Source organism: Eumetopias jubatus, unplaced genomic scaffold (genome assembly GCF_037043125.1).
Source record: "Eumetopias jubatus isolate StellerSeaLion01/CBP00866 unplaced genomic scaffold, mEumJub1_p1.0 scaffold_2, whole genome shotgun sequence".
Taxonomy (NCBI): domain Eukaryota; kingdom Metazoa; phylum Chordata; class Mammalia; order Carnivora; family Otariidae; genus Eumetopias; species Eumetopias jubatus.
Genome location: NW_028274808.1, coordinates 33,651,762 through 33,669,759, shown reverse-complemented (window position 1 = coordinate 33,669,759; position 17,998 = coordinate 33,651,762).

Below are 17,998 nucleotides of genomic sequence, written 5' to 3'. Positions count from 1 at the left end.
TTAGAGCAAAAGGGAGTACTATTAATAACTATGCCAAGGCAACAGGCATAAATTGAGATGGTCCAGGACAATCTTGGACACACGTTCACCCTGTAAATTAGAGCCATATATTTTGGGCCATTTTTACCGTGAGGAGCCTGGAATAGTGATTCTGGCACACAGTCCCTTGAAACTTACCTTTTGTGTTTTCCACATGAATATCTCACCCAGAAAAAAAAAAAAAAAGAAGAAGAAGAATAGAGACAGAAGCAGGCAGCACAGTGCACTATTCTTGACAAAGGACAACCTCTTGGGGAAGGATTGATTTGTAAGGATGTTGTCTAAGAATTCATGTCCCTCTCAAGGAAATTACCAGTCATTAGGGATTTGAGCAAATCTTTTACTGCAGTTTTCCTCATATCAGTTGCAAATAGAGATCTGTTTAATTTTGCAAAATTTCTTTTCATATGCATCTAATTAAAGTATCTGTTGAGTCCGTCATGTTGTGTTCAAGTTAATTGAATAGAAAAAAATTTTAATGATCCTCTATTAGATTTTCCTGGTTAATGTCACAAGCATCTATTGATTTTTTTTTAATTAGAGATTTTTGTTAATGGATTTGCACAAATTAAAATCTGTCTAATAACCTAGTGTTCCTCTGGCAGTTCTCAGAACACTTGCTGGGATTTTGGCAAGCCCCTTGATGAAATTTTGGGGAGTCTGCCTTTTCAATGACAGATTCTAAAGAATACTAAAATAAGATTAGAATTCCTGCTGATAGACTTCGTTACTCCATGGTTTTTTTCCTCCTCTTAAAAATAAGATTTTTAGGGAGATTCTAAGGGAAACAAGTGTATAGATAGTAACACTCATTTGCACCCAAACAAGACTATCAAGCCTAATGCACTACAGCCCAGTGGAATTGCTGGAACTCTAGGTAGAAAGTTGGGCACCTAATTTTTGGGCTTGCCTCTAATGAAAGCAGAATCACTGAAGGGCCAGCTTGGATTTTTAGCCTGGCTATAAATATAAGAAACAATTGTATCCAGGGTGACTAAATTATAATGCACTCCTCAATTACCTCTTCTTTTGCATCCTCAAAACACAAATAAAAGAAGCCACAACAGTTGTCGGGAGGCTTTGGTTAATCTTAGATATTTACTCATGGTTTTCGTTTTGTTTTGTTTCGTTTTGTTTTGTTTTCTAAGAGTAACGTTTAGCCCTAGACTTGACACACCACAGTCCTGTTCTTGGTGGTTCAAGAGGATTTAAGGTCAGAAAGGGGTTGTACGATATTCTTACTGTACCTTGTTTCTTTCTAGCAAATCACTTAAAATTCATTCTAGACTTGAGTCTGCTGTAAGACAAAGAGAAGCCTGAGGGAAGCTCAAGGGTAAAATAAAGCGATTTCAAGGTCAGCATCTAGACTGAGAGAAAGACAAAGATGAGGTAACAGCAAAGGAAAAAGAAAGCCTTCACCTTCAGACTGGTGAGCTTTGGAGTTGCTTAGAGCATACCCATCCTCTTTTAAAAATGGAAGAAGAAACTGGAGGGTATTATACTGAGCGAAATAAGTCAATCAGAGAAAGACATGTATCATATGATCTCACTGATATGAGGAATTCTTAATCTCAGGAAACAAACTGAGGGTTGCTGGAGTGGTGGGGGGTGGGAGGGAGGGGGTGGCTGGGTGATGGACATTGGGGAGGGTATGTGCTATGGTGAGTGCTGTGAATTGTGTAAGACTGTTGAATCACAGACCTGTACCTCTGAAACAAATAATACATTATATGTTAAAAAAAAAAAAAAGAAGATAGCAGGAAGGGAAAAATGAAGGGGGGGAAATCGGAGGGGGAGACGAACCATGAGAGACTATGGACTCTGAGAAACAAACTGAGGGTTCTAGAGGGGAGGGGGGTAGGGGGATGGGTTAACCGGGTGATGGTTATTAAAGAGGGCATGTACTGAATGGAGCACTGGGTGTTATACGCAAACAATGAATCATGGAACACTACATCAAAAACTAATGATGTAATGTATGGTGATTAACATAACATCATAAAATAAAATAAAATAAAATAAAATAAAATAAAATAAAATAAAATAAAATAAAATAAAAAAGAAAGATCCTCTAATAAACCTCATCTTCACAGAATCAGATTACGGGAGAACTATCATTGGTCGCTCTTAACCAACTGTCCAGTTAACCTAGCAGTTGCCACATACTCAAGTCTATGCAGACTCAAATCAATCTCACCGCCACATGAGGAGAAACTGTTAATTCATTTCCTTTTATTCCTGTGAATAAAATCAGGAAGTCACCAAAGACAATAACAAAGCCCACTTGGCTTCATGTGTTGCCTAAAGATCCTTCCATTTATACTTTTAAGGTTCTGCAGCCCCATCTATTCACCCAAATCATTCCCCTGCTAGGCCTCCATGAAAACTCCCTGCACACATACCGCTAAAATTCATCTCGTCTCTCCTGTATCTGAATACTGCAGTGTATACAGTATACAGGATAAACTTGAGTGCTTAATCATATGCCGTTTTTCATTATCTTTTAGCGGTTTCATATAAATCATAGGGAGGTAATATTTTGAAAATATATTTATGCAGTTTTATCTTATACTTCCTGATATTGACTTCCCCACCAACTCCCTGTCCTTCTAACACGCCCCACTTTCCTTCTTTCTTTCCAAAAACATATATTAGGAGTTTCTCAAGAGAAACTGATATAACAGTCAACAATTTTTATACTGCCGCCTATGTGCCAGTCACTATTCTAAGCACTTTCATGTGAAAGCTCATATAATCTGAACAACAACCCTTTGATGTAAGTGATATTATCATTCATTTTACTGGTGAAGAAACTGAGGCCCAGAGACACTACAGAATTTATCAAAGTTCACAAATCTAGTAAGTGATGGAGCAGAAATCCAAATTCAGCATTGTTGCTTCCGAGTGTGTGCTCTTAACCATCCCACCAAACAAAGAGAAAGAGTTTAAGTTAAACTTCTGATACCCAAATTGGATTTTGCAGCAAGCTGAAGGCCAGACATTCGGTTTATGTTAAGAGATGAGCTCCTAGGTGGCAGACCATGAACCAAGTCTAGAGCAAAGGTGGCCTAAAACGGTCTGGTTCATGAAAAGAGACAGTGCTGGGCTAAGACTTCAAGACAGAGGCACCTGCTCACTCTGCAGGCTGGATAAAACCATTCACCCCTACCTGGGACCAAACCAGAAGACAGAACCACTGGGCTACTCCACATGGGCATCCAGGGATGGACGATCTAGAGCAGATCAGAGGACTCCTCTTCTTCTCCCAAACTTCCATAAAAATGCAGTAAGCTCCCTCTCACATCCAAATACCATTTTGCAGTAGTGAGGTGGGAGTAAAATCTAAAAGAATGAGCAATTGCCTGAAGAAACTGAGTCATCCAAAACTACTCTTAGGCCAGCTCTGTTTCGGAGGAGAATTTTGCATAGAACAAATGCTCTGGAGGGGAAATGCTTAGATCAAAAACGATTGCAGTATTATTCTCTGGCAAGGTTCATTTGCCCCCTCTACCCAGGGGGTTAGGGTTTGTCACAGAACTCAGATGAATTAGAAAAAATATTAAGATCGTTTTCATTGTACATCTAAATTGTTGTTTGAGCAAATTTGAAACCTCACTATTTGGTTACATGATTTGATATTTTCTCCTCTCCAAGCTAAGCCCCTCATGATTAAGGAGTGGTGTATTCTTCTTTTGTATTTCCTGCTGGCTCAGCTCACAAGTGGGGGAAGTAGGTGCCCAGGAATATTTGTTGACACACTGCCCCAAGTCTTAGTGAAGGGAATGACTCTCTCTAGTACTTTTTCCCAGCCAATTAAAAGAAAGAAAATCACACACTTATGTGGTTCTGTTTGGAAAAATTTTCTTTCCTCGCATCTAACTGTCTTGGTAAGTGTTGGTTTGGGAATCAAATTTGGCCTTGCTACAGCCTCTTCTGACTGTGTTATAACCCAGGGAGCAGCTCCAAAACCAGACAGGCCAATTAGTGGTACATCTAATTTTTGTAATTTCCAAAACACTCCATCACAATGAGGCTATTACAGGAAAATTAACCTCTAGCAGTTGAAATCACTCAGTGTGGAGTTTAGCCACGGCACAGAACAAAGCTGACTTACATAGAAAGAAAGCATGGGGCTTTTCTTTTCAAAAGACTATGGGAAAAATCAGCCAAAATGTGGAAACCTTGTTATTCCACTGACTTTTACATTCTTTTGGCAACCAGACAGCTGAGGGCAGACTTCAGTGAGGGAAGCAATAGAGTGGAATCCGTTTGGAAGGATAGGTTTTCACCCAATGGCCTTGGGTGAATGAGCATGAAGAACACAAACTGGAATAGAGAGTCAGAGAAAGGAAGAAAGCAAACCGCTTCCAAGACGATGTCTGGCACAAAGAAGACAAGAGTTGGATGCTTTAATGAATGAATGAAGATTTGAAGTGGATATGTGTCAGGTAACATAATTAGGTATATTCTCAAAAGAGTGGAGGATGAAGAGATTTTTTTCAAAAAATCAAATCTGAAACAAATTCTGTTAGTGAAATATGCCAGGACCTGTAATTGTTATGTTTCAATAAGGAAAAAAGTAGTTTTTGAGAAATCTAGGTGTGCAAATTTGTGACTTCCTTTTTTATTTTTTATTTTTTTAAACACAGACCATTTTTGGTGGCCTGACCTGATGTCTTCTCAGGAAGTAAAACCTAAAGGGGAGCTTCACACACTTCACACATCAGACCAATGCCGTAAAATCCCCTGACAACTCCTTCCTTGAGACATGTACACAGCAAGCTTTTACCTCCCTTGCTATATCCTGAAATGAATCTGAGTTAGAGTTCTGAGAAGCTGCCTTGTCTACAAATGTAATCTGAAGTTCTGGGTGGTATTTCTTCAACAAGCAAACCCGGTTAGAAATCACCTTTAGTTTAAAAGAATTTAGCAGGGAGCTCTACTCATTTACCAGGTTGATGAAATGAAACCTCCAGCTACTTAGTATTAAAGGCAGCGATGGGATGTTAAATTTCTTATTGGACCCGTCTGGTCCTCTCTCCAGGATGTAAGCTTATTGCTGCTTACACAGCCTGCCCAATGAGGCCCAGGAGCTAATCACTGTTTCTCTGGCAATATCCAATACCTAACTAGAATTTTTATAAAAGCAAGAATGAAAAGATGTCTGGGAGAATGAACACCTACCTCCCCAGCCCACAGCACAACTGTGTCAGGGCAGAGAATTCAGAGTTCCTCCCTGGGACTTGTCAGACAGGCATGTGAAGGAACAATGTTTCTTTCTTTCTTTTTTTTTTTTTTAAGATTTTATTTATTTACAGAGAGAGAGAGTGCACAAACAGAGTGAGCAGGAGAGGGAGAAGCAGGCTCCCCACTGAGCAGGGAGCCCAATGCGGGGCTTGATCCCTGGACCCTGGGATCATGACCTGAGCCAAAGGCAGACGCTTAACCAGCTGAGCCATACAGATGCCCCAGGAACAATGTTTCTTATACTTCACTGCACATAAATCGCCTGAGGATTGTATGAAAAATGCAGATTCTGACTCAGGAGTTCTAGGTGGGGCCAAGATTAAGCATTTCTAACTAGCTTAAAAGGAAATGCTGGTGCTGCTGGCTTAGGGACCACATTTTGAATGCCAGGCATGAGATAACATGGCATTTATTCGGAATCAAAAATAAAACTTGTAGAGTTCAGTCTCTGCTGTTTTTTGTTTTTTGTTTTTTGTTTGGTCCTCATTACCATCTAAGCACATAAATACCAGTTTAAGAACTCTCAAGCTACAAACAGTTGCGGTTATTGGGGGATGGAAGTAAAAACAGAACAATTTTTAGTTGGGGGAGATCAAATAAACATTATCCTTCACATGGGACCAAATGAGGCAGAATTCTGTGCTCCTATTCAGGGCTACATCGACTGAAGGTTTGAAGTTCAGGGAAGTAGCTTAACCTTTACAAAAGCAAAGGGAAAATGCTGCCGAGATGGGTATTAATCAGAAGGCGGCAGGAGAGTAATCCTAAATGGCTTCCCTTATAGCAATAATAAATAATCAGCAATTTTCACTTTGCCCCTATGTAAAGGCTCTCAAGCCACTTTGCATATTTAATGCCAGGAATTCTCACATTACTAAATAATAAAATGGAAGACAGATACTTCAGTGTTATGAAGACACAGGCACACCCTACATCTATGTTGTGAAATATGAACATAAATGTGCAAAAGGATCAGCTCACCCGACACAGTCAACAGCCAAGCTCTGAATGAACGACAAAGGTCTGCATTTTACAGAGTCACATATAGAGATGCTTTCGTGGGGCACCTGGGTGGCTCAGTCGGTTAAGTGTCCACCTTCAGCTCAGGTCATGATCCCAGGGTCTTGGGATCAAGCCCCTCATTGGGCTCCCTGCTCAGTGGGGAGCCTGCTTCTCCCTCTGCCCCTCCACCCCACCCCCATCCCCGCTCATGCTCTCTCTTTCAAATAAATAAATGAAATCTTAAAAAAAAAAGAACCTTTTGTGAAGCCATTATAGCATAAAAAATTCTCACGAAAATAACAATCCCAACAACGTGTAAACTGGGGAGTCGATTGTCCTTTCCAAAGAAAGGACAGAACCAGGAAAAGCCCCAGAAGCGTACATGCTGTGAGTTATAGAGTGTATTTATACTCCCTGCCGATAATATTTTTAAAAGGCAAAACCATCTGAAGAAAAAACAGATTGAACTCAGGATTACACAGAAATATTATATATTGAGATTAGATGATCCAGCTGCTGTATGTCTGCAAATTTCCTTTAAATAAGAGACAATAAAACACCTGAAGCACAGTTAGGGCATGCATGAATCTTCGAAATCTACAGCTTGAGATTGGTGAAGTGAATTCCAACAGCAACCAGAGAGACAATGAGTAATCCACCCCAGGGCTGGATATATGTTTTCTTGTTCAGTGATTAGGAAATTAGAAAAAATGGAATCAGTAAAAAATCTGCAACATAGAAAATGGAAAACAAAGCACTCAAACTGTAGATAAAGAATAAATACATATTTTTAAAGACACAGCAGAAAATAAATTTTAAAATATATCACTGTACTCAAATTTTTCAAAGAAATATGGGCTGTATATAATAAGAAATTACAGATAGAATACAAAAACCAGAAGATTAATATTTGATATAAAAAGGAGGCTTGCTCAGAAGCACATATAGTTTAAAAAGTAAAGTAAAAAAAGAATTTAAAAAAGATCTAAAACTATAACCACAGATTTGATGTCAGCATTGAAGCATTAAAGACTATGTTTGAATCTAATGGAAATTAAATTAGTGTGATGGAGGGCAAACTTGTGAATATTTCAGAATTTGTTGAAAAAGAAAAGAGAACTATGGAATCCTGATGATATATAAGGAAGAGAACGAATAATGATGTAACATATATATATAATTGGTGTTTATGAGAAAGAAGACAAATCAAACAGAAGCAATGATTTAAAATATGATAGAATCTTTCCTACATTGAATAAAGTCATGATTCTGTGGATTAAAATCATTCCTGAGTACATGTGACAGTATAAGTAAAGACTAACTTCCACATTTCCGCATTTAACCTGGTGAAATTTTTAACTTTGAAGCATAGAGATGATTATAAGTTCTGGTTATTTTGTTGCAGAAAAAAAAACAGCTCCTTCAAAACTGAAAATAATATTGTCATGCTCACAGATTATGTGGGTCGAGTATGTGGAAAGCACTCAGTGAGGATTAGTTGAAGACAAAATGCACCTGAAATACAGATGTAATATTGTTCAGGCTTTTGCAGTAGGGAATGATGTTCATTAACGAGGACCATCACAGAATAAAGAAAGGGGCAGGGTGGTCCTTTGTGGTTGGGTGTTTCCTGGCACACAAGGGTGGGAGGGTTTCTCTGACTTGCCCACTTTCTGGGAACACAGGGCTCCAATAATGTTCAACGGTGTTAAAGTCTTATCTCTGTCCCACAGCATGGAGGAACTTAGCTGGGAATTTTTGATGGCTGGAGATGACCTGAAGGCTTCTTTATTCACACATCTGTTGTCTTGGCCAGCATGTCCTGAGGGCTAAGATGGCAAACTAAAGGGTGGCCCCTCTGTGGAGCTTGGCTTTCTCACAGCATGGCAACCTCAGGGTGATTGGACTTGTTCTAAGTGGTTCAGGGCGGCAGGAGTGCATTTGCCAAGCAAACCAGACAGAACGGCCTTCCCTTCTGTGGTCCAGTCTTGGCCATCATACAGCATCACTCCCACCCTATTCTAGTGGTCCAGTCACAGTTCACAGCCACAAGACTGAGAGGAAGTAGATGCCCCATTCCAACTGCAACAGTGTCAAAGAATTTGTGGCCTTGTAAAACAGCCACAACCAACACTGGGACTATAAATGTGATATATTCTGCCACGTGACTCATCCAATGGCAGCAGCCACGCAAGTTCTAGGATCTGATTATCCATATTGTGTCCAGGTGCGTATGACATTCTTCTGATGTGGGTCTTCCGGATGGTTCCTTCCTTCTGGCGATCTGGGAGCACAGCAGACTAGTCACCTCTGTCACACCCCTAACCAACAAACAATAGTGGAACAGGCATAAGATTAATAGATAATAAAATGAGAGCTAGAAGGCATATTCCTGCTTAAAAACAGGGAAATGGGGCACCTGGGCGGCTCAGTCGGTTAAACGTCTGCCTTCGGTTCAGGTCATGATCTCAGGGTCCTGGGATCGAGCCCCTCATTGGGCTCCTTCCTCAGCGGGGAGCCTGCTTCTCCTTCTTCCCTCCCTCCCCAACACTTGTGCTTAATCTCTTTCTTTCTCACAAAAATAAATAAATAAAATCTTTAAAAAAAAAACAGGGAAATAGAAGTCACAGAGCAGTCACTGTGATTAGGGCTGTGTTCTATCCCTTGGGGGTTGTTTGTATCAGAGTTCTCTAGAGAGACAGAAACAAGAGTATATATTTGTGTGTAGAGAATAACATGTGTGTGTACATGTATATAAATGAGTACATAAATAAATTAAATTTTAGGGAAAGATGTATATGTATACACACACACACACACACACACACACACACACACACACGTATGTATCTCTATCTCTATCTGTCCAGAGAGAAAGATTCATTTTAAGGAATTGGTTCATGCTATCGTAGGGGCTATCAAGTCTGAAATCTGCAGGCAGCCTGCAGACCCAGGGAAGAGCTGATACTGTGGCTGGAGCCCAGAGGCAGTCTGGAGGCAGACATCTTCTTTTTTGGAGGACTTCTGTCTTTTCTCTTAAGACCTTCAACTGATTGGATGAGGCCCATCCACATTATGGAGGGTCATCGACTTTACTCAAATTCTGCTGATGTACCTGTTAATCACATCTACAAAATACCTTCACGGCAACATTTAAATGGAAGTTTGACCCAAAACTAGACACCATGGCACAGCCAAGTTGTTGAACATAAAATTAAAGCTCACATTGTTCTTCCCCGTTCTTGGCTCCACCCTCCAAGTCATTGCTCCTTTCCCAAGGAAAATTGTGTTTGCAAATGAATAGGGAGCTCAGGTCTGGAGCCCAAAGCCTCTGTGTGTTGTAATGTTTGTACTGTCTCTGTGTCTTTGGGGTAAATAAAACATTTGCCTCGCCTTCTTCCTCCTCCTCATTATATAAAAGCTAAATGCTCTGTGCTGTCCTAGGTATGCTGTGTGAAGGAACTCACTTAATCCTCCCAGTAGCCCCATCAGAGAGGCATTCACTTTTTCTCTTCCATTCAGGGCAGAAGAGGAAGCAACTGGAGAGGGGTTTGCACAAAATCACACAGCCTTGCTCAGCAGGGCTGGGACTCTAACCAAGTAATTTGTCCGCACACTTACAGCTACTGCACAGCGTATGTCACATGTGAGTAAAAGCTTTTACTGGTCTGACTCACCTTCTCTCAACCAGCAGCGCCAGCATGCTAATATTTTCAACTAATTGGCTAAAATGTAGTGAACATAGTAGAGGAGGTCGTCTTGGTTATGAAAAGCAGACATCCGTCAACTTTAGTTAGAGCTTTTGGAAATGGCCAGGAAGAGCAAGGCTGATGAACTAATAGATTGTCTTTATCGTGTAAAGTTGGGGGAGGGATGGTGCAGGGAATTCGGCCGCAAATAGCCTACTGACTAATTCTGTTGAGCCCACTCGAGGAGCAGAGGAGAAGCTTCCCATTTTATGATTTCTCTCTGTTCTTTGAGGAGAGAAGAAAAGGTATGTTGGTAGGCTATAGCAGTGGTCACGTGTTCCTTAATTACTGTGCTTCTCACATCCAAATAACTGGCTGTTCTCCAGAATTTTCAATAAGCTGAAAAAGAAAAAAAGTCGTATCGCAAGAGCAGGAGGAAGAAAGGAGCAGAACAGGGTTGAAACAGGGCTTCTATTTTGGGATCTTGCCTTTTTTCTCCTCCTCTCCTCCCTTTGATTCTTCTGTTGTGTTTTTCCTATTCTCTTGAACTTTTGGGGGGGAAAAAAGGGAAAAAAGAAAAAGAAAAGAAACTTCGAATATACGTTTTCCTCCCTTTCTTTTCCTATAAGTCAAGAAGTCAAGAAGAGGAGAAAAGTCACACATAAGGAGTTTGAAGGAAGCAACCACTTTGCAGTGGAAAGGCACAGAGGTCCCCAGGAGCTGTCCCAGATTCTAGAGGGCATTCTCTTTGCCCCCCACCCCGCTGCCCTGCCTGAAATTGGAGCAGATGCCTCTGCCGGCAAGCCATCTGTTTGGCCATGTGCAAGGGCATCCTACGGTTTTTGCGTGAGATCTACTTGCCTGCTTCAACAGTGTGGCAGATTGGGGATATGAAAATCTAGTGTTCAATAGGGATCTGCCTTCACTTTTTGAACTCCTCCTTTTCCCAGAGTCTGTTTTTTTTTTTTTTTGTGACACATTTTATTAATTGTTGCAATTTTCTTACTCAGATTCTAACTACATCAAACTATTCCTGATTTCTTCAGCAAAAACAAAACAAAAACTATATAATTAAATTTTCTTTTAAAAATAGTTATTTTTTCTTCTCTGCAAATTCTCTGCTTCTGTGACATTATTCTAGAGTTGGTTCTGGTTATAGATTACAGCTCCCCAACTAACTTGAACTTAAGGAAGCCCTTTACCCTCCAAGCCTGTGTTGTCACCTCTGAGTGAACACACTGTATGTGATTGCCTCACACCTAAAATTCAGCCTCTGGAATAGGGGATGGTAGAAGCTGGAGAGCAAGAACGATGTGTTCGATCAGAGATGCCAGAAAGAGAGCATCATCTTTAAACCAGTCACTCACTGGGGCCGGGGGCCAACAAAGCAATAATCCCTCCCAGAAGGTCCCTGGGAATATCCCTAATATCTTCCTCGTTCCTCAGCATTGCCCTTTTCTAGTCCCCTTACTTGAACTAGATATTGAACCAGAATATATCTAGTGACATTCACTGTGGACCTTTGCTGAGGACCCTCATCTCAAAACACTTGGAATGAGTTGTCCAGGAACACTTGGCAAAGAGCAATTAAATGCCACCCTGCACACTTGTGCTTAATTATCTTGTTAGGAACACACTGTAGGTCATTGCATCTAAATGCAAATTTTTGTGTTTGAGATTTTTATTGTATTTGAGAAGTCAAACAATTGCTACTTTATACGGAAAGGGATTGCGGCTGATTAACTGTGGGACCCCAGGTGAGCAACAATGAGACAAATATTTCCTTGATTCCTTTAGAATAGACTCTTCCTCACCCCCATTATGTTTCCTTTCCTGAAATTTTATTTCTCCTCTTGTGCTGCTGGGTTCATTTAGCTGATGAGGAAGATGAGGGTAAATAGCACTTTGAAGAGCAGATTACAATCAAGCACTAACATGGCGGAATGGGGCAACTTGCCCCAACACAATGTTTGTTGCATCTGGGGGCTAATCATTCTATCAGTGATTTTCCAACTCTGGACAATATTTTTCAGCATTACACCTACACCCACTACATATATATAAAATCTCATGAACCTACACTTGGTCTTATTATTATACTTTTTTCTATTTTATTCTGCTCCATTCTATTTTAAAAAAAAAAAAACTTTAAATGCTGATTGCAACCCAGTTAAAAGATTTTACAACCCAAAAAGGAATCTTGATCCTCAGTTTAAAAAAAAAGGAAAGAAGGGGGAAAATTGCATTAGATGTTGCTCCTGCTCATAGTATTTCTAAGCTTTACTAAATCCCCAAATGAATGATGGAAAAGTGTTCCTAGACAATACCACCAGCCCAAAGCGCTAATTATAAAGGGCCAACCTAGAATCAGATAAAGCAGCAGGACTGAGAGCAGCGACACGAGTGTGCAGTGGAATTTGCTGAAGATGGCGTGCTTGGCAGCAGAAAGTGTTCCCCAGCGTGTTGGCACTATGTTTAAAATGATGCCAGCTTCCAAGGGCATTTTAGGTTCACAAATGGAAGTGCTGGTTGTGCTTAAATGGTTCTTGGGCACTGCTCCCTCTCTCCATCACCCCTCCTCAAACTGTTAGACCACGGGGGAGGAGGTCTTGTGAGGTAAGATGACTTCATGTCCGATGCTATCATTTCTCTCACTACCTTCCTGACTGAGTTTGCTGTCGTTACCTCTCACGGCATTCTTTTATGGTTAACAGGTCTGTTTTACAGATTTTGACTTGTCATTCAATATACACCCTTTGTCGAGAGTAGCCCTCAGTTAATCTAGAGCCTGAAACATTAACACCAAACATTCCAACTTTACTAAGATGGAGTAGAGGGGAAATTATAAACTCCTGGAGAGAAGGGAGGGATGGGAGGAGGCAGAGGAAGAAAGAGTACAGAAAGTATCGACTGAACGCCTTCTCTTTGAGACACAATGCAAAAGACATGGTGTTTTATTTAATAATAATAACCCCATTAAGATGATGGTAATTAATTCTATTTATTTGAAAATGAGCTTCAGAAAGGCTGAGCTAAATTTTCCAATGCCACATAGCTAGTAAGTGATATGGATTAAAATATAGGCTTGAGCCTTATTCACGAAAGCCAAGATGTGGAAACAACCTAAGTGTCCATCAAGGCATGAATGGATCAAGAAGAGGGGATCTATGGCTACATAGAAGTAGCATAATGAAAATGAAATATTTTGCAGCCCTGAAAATGAAGGAAATGCTGGCATTTAGGAAAACTTGAATGGACCTTGAGGGCATTATGTTAAATGAAAAAAGTCGGATGGAGAAAGACATTTACTGTATGTGTCACTTATGTGTGGAATCTGAAAAGGACAAATTCAGAGAAACAGAGGGTAGAATGCTCGTTATTTGGGGTAGGGGCTGTGCAGAAAATGGAGAGATGTTGGTCAAAGGGTACAGACTCCCAATTATAAGATTACCAAGTTTGGGGATCTAATGCTCAGTATGGTGATTATAACTAATAATACTGCATCATAACACTTAAATGTTGCTAAGAGAGGAGTTCTTAAATGTTCTCAGCACAAAAGAAATGGGAACTCTTTGTAAGATGGTGATGATAGCTAATCCTATGCTGGTGATCATGTTGCGATTTATAAACGTATCAAATCAACATGCTATGCACCTTAAACTTACACAATGTTAGTGTCAGTTATACTCAATAAAGCTGGAAGACTAAATAGGAAATAAAATCTCCCCCCCCCCCAATACAAGTCAGCCTGGGTCCTCAGAGAACATTCTTGCTAACATGCATAGGGACTATATCAATTGGAACTTCGACAAAGAAAATACACTCCTGATATTGTATCTCCACACTCAAAATTTCCCTACACATGCGCAAACTCCAAGGAGACCTTTGAAATAGAATAAAAGCTGAGCTTGAGATCATGAGATTAACTTTCTAGATCACTTGATGGGTCAGGCAAGATATTCTCCTTTGGGACTTGAGTGAGGAAGATAAAAGAAGCAGAGGGAAGGAAAGCCGGGGATGGTGGGGGAGAAAGAGAGATTTAATTAGATACACCACTCCAGGAGGAAAAAAAGCATGTGGGATATGTCGGTTCTTTCAGATAACAGAAGTTATCATGGAAACGGTTTGATTCAAAACCAATTGTCAGCGTCCCCTTTCTTCTCTGTAATCACGATCCACTGTGCAGATTTGGACTTTGTTCCTGATTGCTTTAGACATGACCTCTTTTTAGAGCCCTAACCTTTGAAAGCGTTCCATCAAATCGAGTTGATGTTTTTATGATTGTTACTTAATGTTTTTGTGTAAGGAAGTTACCTATTTATAATTGAAAACAAGGAGAGGTAGTTTTATTGTGGTTTGGGAGATACTCCCTAGAAGAGGGGCCCTCTGCCAGGTGCTAATTAGATTCCTGTTGTATTTTGGCTTCACGCTTCCTGCACTAGGGAGAAGAAGAGTTGGGGGAGGGTGTGGAGGGATGGAAGGTAATTGAACAAGGTAAGAAGTGAATGCTCGTTAAATTCCAGAATACAGGAGGACTCATTTCATATGATAGGGCTGTAAATATGACTTTTAATGAAATCATGACACGGTTGCCAATAAAAGTCATTTACTCTGCAGTATTACAGTTAATTATACACAGCTGGAGCCATTTAGGGCCTGTCCCATGTTAGCTTTGCCTCTGCTGCATATTAACCCCTTCAGCACAGATCAACCAGGAACCAGGCGGTTTTAAACCTAAAAAAAAAACATAAAAGTAAATATCCCGTGAGCCTCGGGCTAGTTATCATCCCACCCCTCAGCGTACCCTCGGGGCGGGGGGGAGAGCACATGGGAGGAGGAGTGCAGATAGAGAAGGGAGGAAGAGAAAGGAAGAAGTATGCTTTTATTCTCCTGTTCCCTTTTTGCAAAGGCAATAAACAGTTTCCTTGATTTGTGGGAAAATGTATAGACATAACTTTTTTATTACTAGTTTTAGGAGCATTTTAAATGCAGTCCAAATGATAGCAGTGTAACAAAAATACGAGAATAAAACCATCATGAAAAAGTGAAACTGACATACTGCCCTTAACAGCCTAACTAACCCTGTTGACAAAGAGCCTGTCATGGCCGGAAGAGATTTCCATTTCCGAAAATCTTGCGTTCTGAGACGGGTCAATAGTCATAGGAACCCACTGGATAACAGTAATCGCAAATAACCAAGGCATCCCACTTGGTTATACTGGAGCCGGAATGGCACATCCTAACAGCCCTGTTTCCTGGATGTGCCATGAACAGAAAGATCCTATTTTTTATTTATTAAAAAGATCTCAACAATAGATGTAGCTTCCTATCTTTAGTCTGGGAACCCAGTTGTTGTGCAAACAAGGGCACTGCCTTGTGTCTTTATTATGTGGTGGGAGTGGGGGGAACTTACTCAGTGACAAAATTGTTATAGGATTGTGGTTTCGATCGGTGTTAACAGTTTTCTATCCATGAGGACTTAGCCACTGGAGTCATCAACATGCAGTGCTCAATAAACGTATTTCACAGGTATCTTTGTTGGTCCCACTCTTCTTGGCTCCCACAATGAGTTGCCATGTACAGTAAAGGGCAGACGCCTGCTGAGACTGTTTCTGGATTATTTCTGGTTCATAACTGTGTGGTTGTCTGGTTTATTTCTGGTTCATGACTGATGTGAATTATTTCCGTCACTAGTTAATGACCATCTGGATTCTCTGCACCAGTGTCAAGTGCTAATAGATTGATTCTGTGTTGTACGTCTGTAGGATTTCATGAAATTTCTGTTGACACAAGGCTTCCCCTGTTTCTCGCAAAAGGTTCAAGGAGCAACTCTTTTATGAGTTCAGCCTTAACTTTGTGGTTGCGAAAATTGCCCCATGTCAAATTGTACACCATTGATCTTTTTTCCTGGGGAGAGGCGGGGTAGAGTAGCAGAGAAAGAATCCTCAAGTTGCTTGTCTATGTCTGTCTTCCCTAGAGGGGTTGCTTACATACAATCCCGATTATATTTGCTTTTGCGTAGTGCTGCCAGATTTCTGCATGTCTATAGTAGAAAAGCCTCTTTACAGAGGGAAGAGAAGATAATGAATGGTCTGTTTATAACTTTAGCCCCTTTCCATCTGTAGTCACATTATTTTAGGGGACATGCTTGGACATTTGTTGATCACAAGGATCTGTCTTATTTCCACACTGTATGACCATCCAGGACAAACACATGCATCTACCTTTAAAGGGGAGAAAGCATATACAAACAATTTTTAAAAAACTGCAAGAGTATGGCATGGCTTGGACAGCAGAGTAGCTGGCATGGCTTATATATTAATTTGTGGATGAACTTGAAGGAGGGAAGGAATGCAGATGCACGTGGAATTGACATGGCCTATCTGGTACCTGCAGAGTTCTCATTAATGCACATCTGTTTGCCTGAGACGTTGAAAGTCGTCTATATAATCTGGCCTTTTCTTGCTTCTTCCTCTGAACATATCATGAGTCATACCTTCTGAGGATAAACTCCAAAATCCCTACCTCAGTAACTTGGTCTCCAAACAAATATTCCTAGCTGGGGCTCAAACCCAGGCAAAAGGGCTTTTTCCGATAGAGAAGAAACACACCAAAAATTTCCCAACTTGTCCAAGACTTTGATAAGATCCTTTGGATATATAATTTGAAATATTTTTAAGCATAGCTCTGATATGGCTTTGTCTAACTCTGGAGGAGATGAACAAATTAGAATATTTTAAATTTAAAGGAGAGAAGGAAGAAATTGAAATTTTAATGCTCTAAATACACTGGCCTTTTAAGAAAAAACTTTCTCTACCAGCTCAGAAAAAGTCAAGCTGTGCTGGCAATGGCAGATTAGTAGATAAGAAACAAAGAAATGCAAATGAATATCACTGGCAAAAAATATTCATAAAAATGCACTAATAAAATCTTCTGATACCCTTTTGACACATGGTAGATAAATGACGAATTATTATAAGGTACTAGTTTATCTAATATGTATATTAATCAAGGTCAATCCCTTGATAAATTAGATGGGTTTGATAATTTTGTTTAAACATTAGTAATGTGTCTTCTCAAATTTTATCACAATGAGGTACAAAATAGTTTAATATTTATATAATATTGGGTTACAAATATTAAATTTATGTTTTAGGAAAAGCTATTTTATTTTGTACTTTCTAAGTTTCAAAGGGTGTTTCAGGGTCAGAAAAATCATCGTTATTTCCACACACTATTTAAGGTTATGAGAATGGACATGTATTTATTTAACTAAGTGAATTATAATAATGAATGTCTTTTTAAAGATTGGTTTTTGTGAACTTTAGACAATGCTACAAATCATCTGAGATTGTTTCCTCTACTTGCACTGAGCAAAAATTTAAATGTCATCTCTCCAGTGAAATATCCTTATCTATTTGCAGTTGACCCTTGAATGATGCAACTTTGAACTGCACAGGTCCACTCATACACAGATTTTTTCAATAAATCCAGTACAGTACCATAAATGTGTTTTTTCTTCCTTATGATGTTCCTGATAACATGTTCTTTTCTCTAGCTTACTTTATCCTAAGAATGCAGTATATAATACATATAACATACAAAAACATATGTGTTAATCAACCGTTTAGGTTATCAGTAAGGCTTCTGGTCAACAGCAGGCTATTAGTAGTTAGATTTGAGGAAATCAAAAGTGATATGCAGATTTTCAACTGTGCAGGGGATTGGTACTCTTTGTTCAAGAGCTAAACCTACAACAAATTTTTCTCTTTGTAAAGTTCCAATTAGGATGGCAAGTTCAATGTGGAAAAGCCATTCTCTGACTAGGTTAACATATATGTATGGTTTTATACATTTATATGCATATACATTTATATATGGTTTTATATATTTAACATATATACATGGTTAACATATATATATGGTTTTTTCATATCTCTCTCTATATAGAAGCTAAAGTTAAATATTTTAAATTTGTCATCTAAATAGATATGTGCATAAAGGTATATTGAAAGTATTAA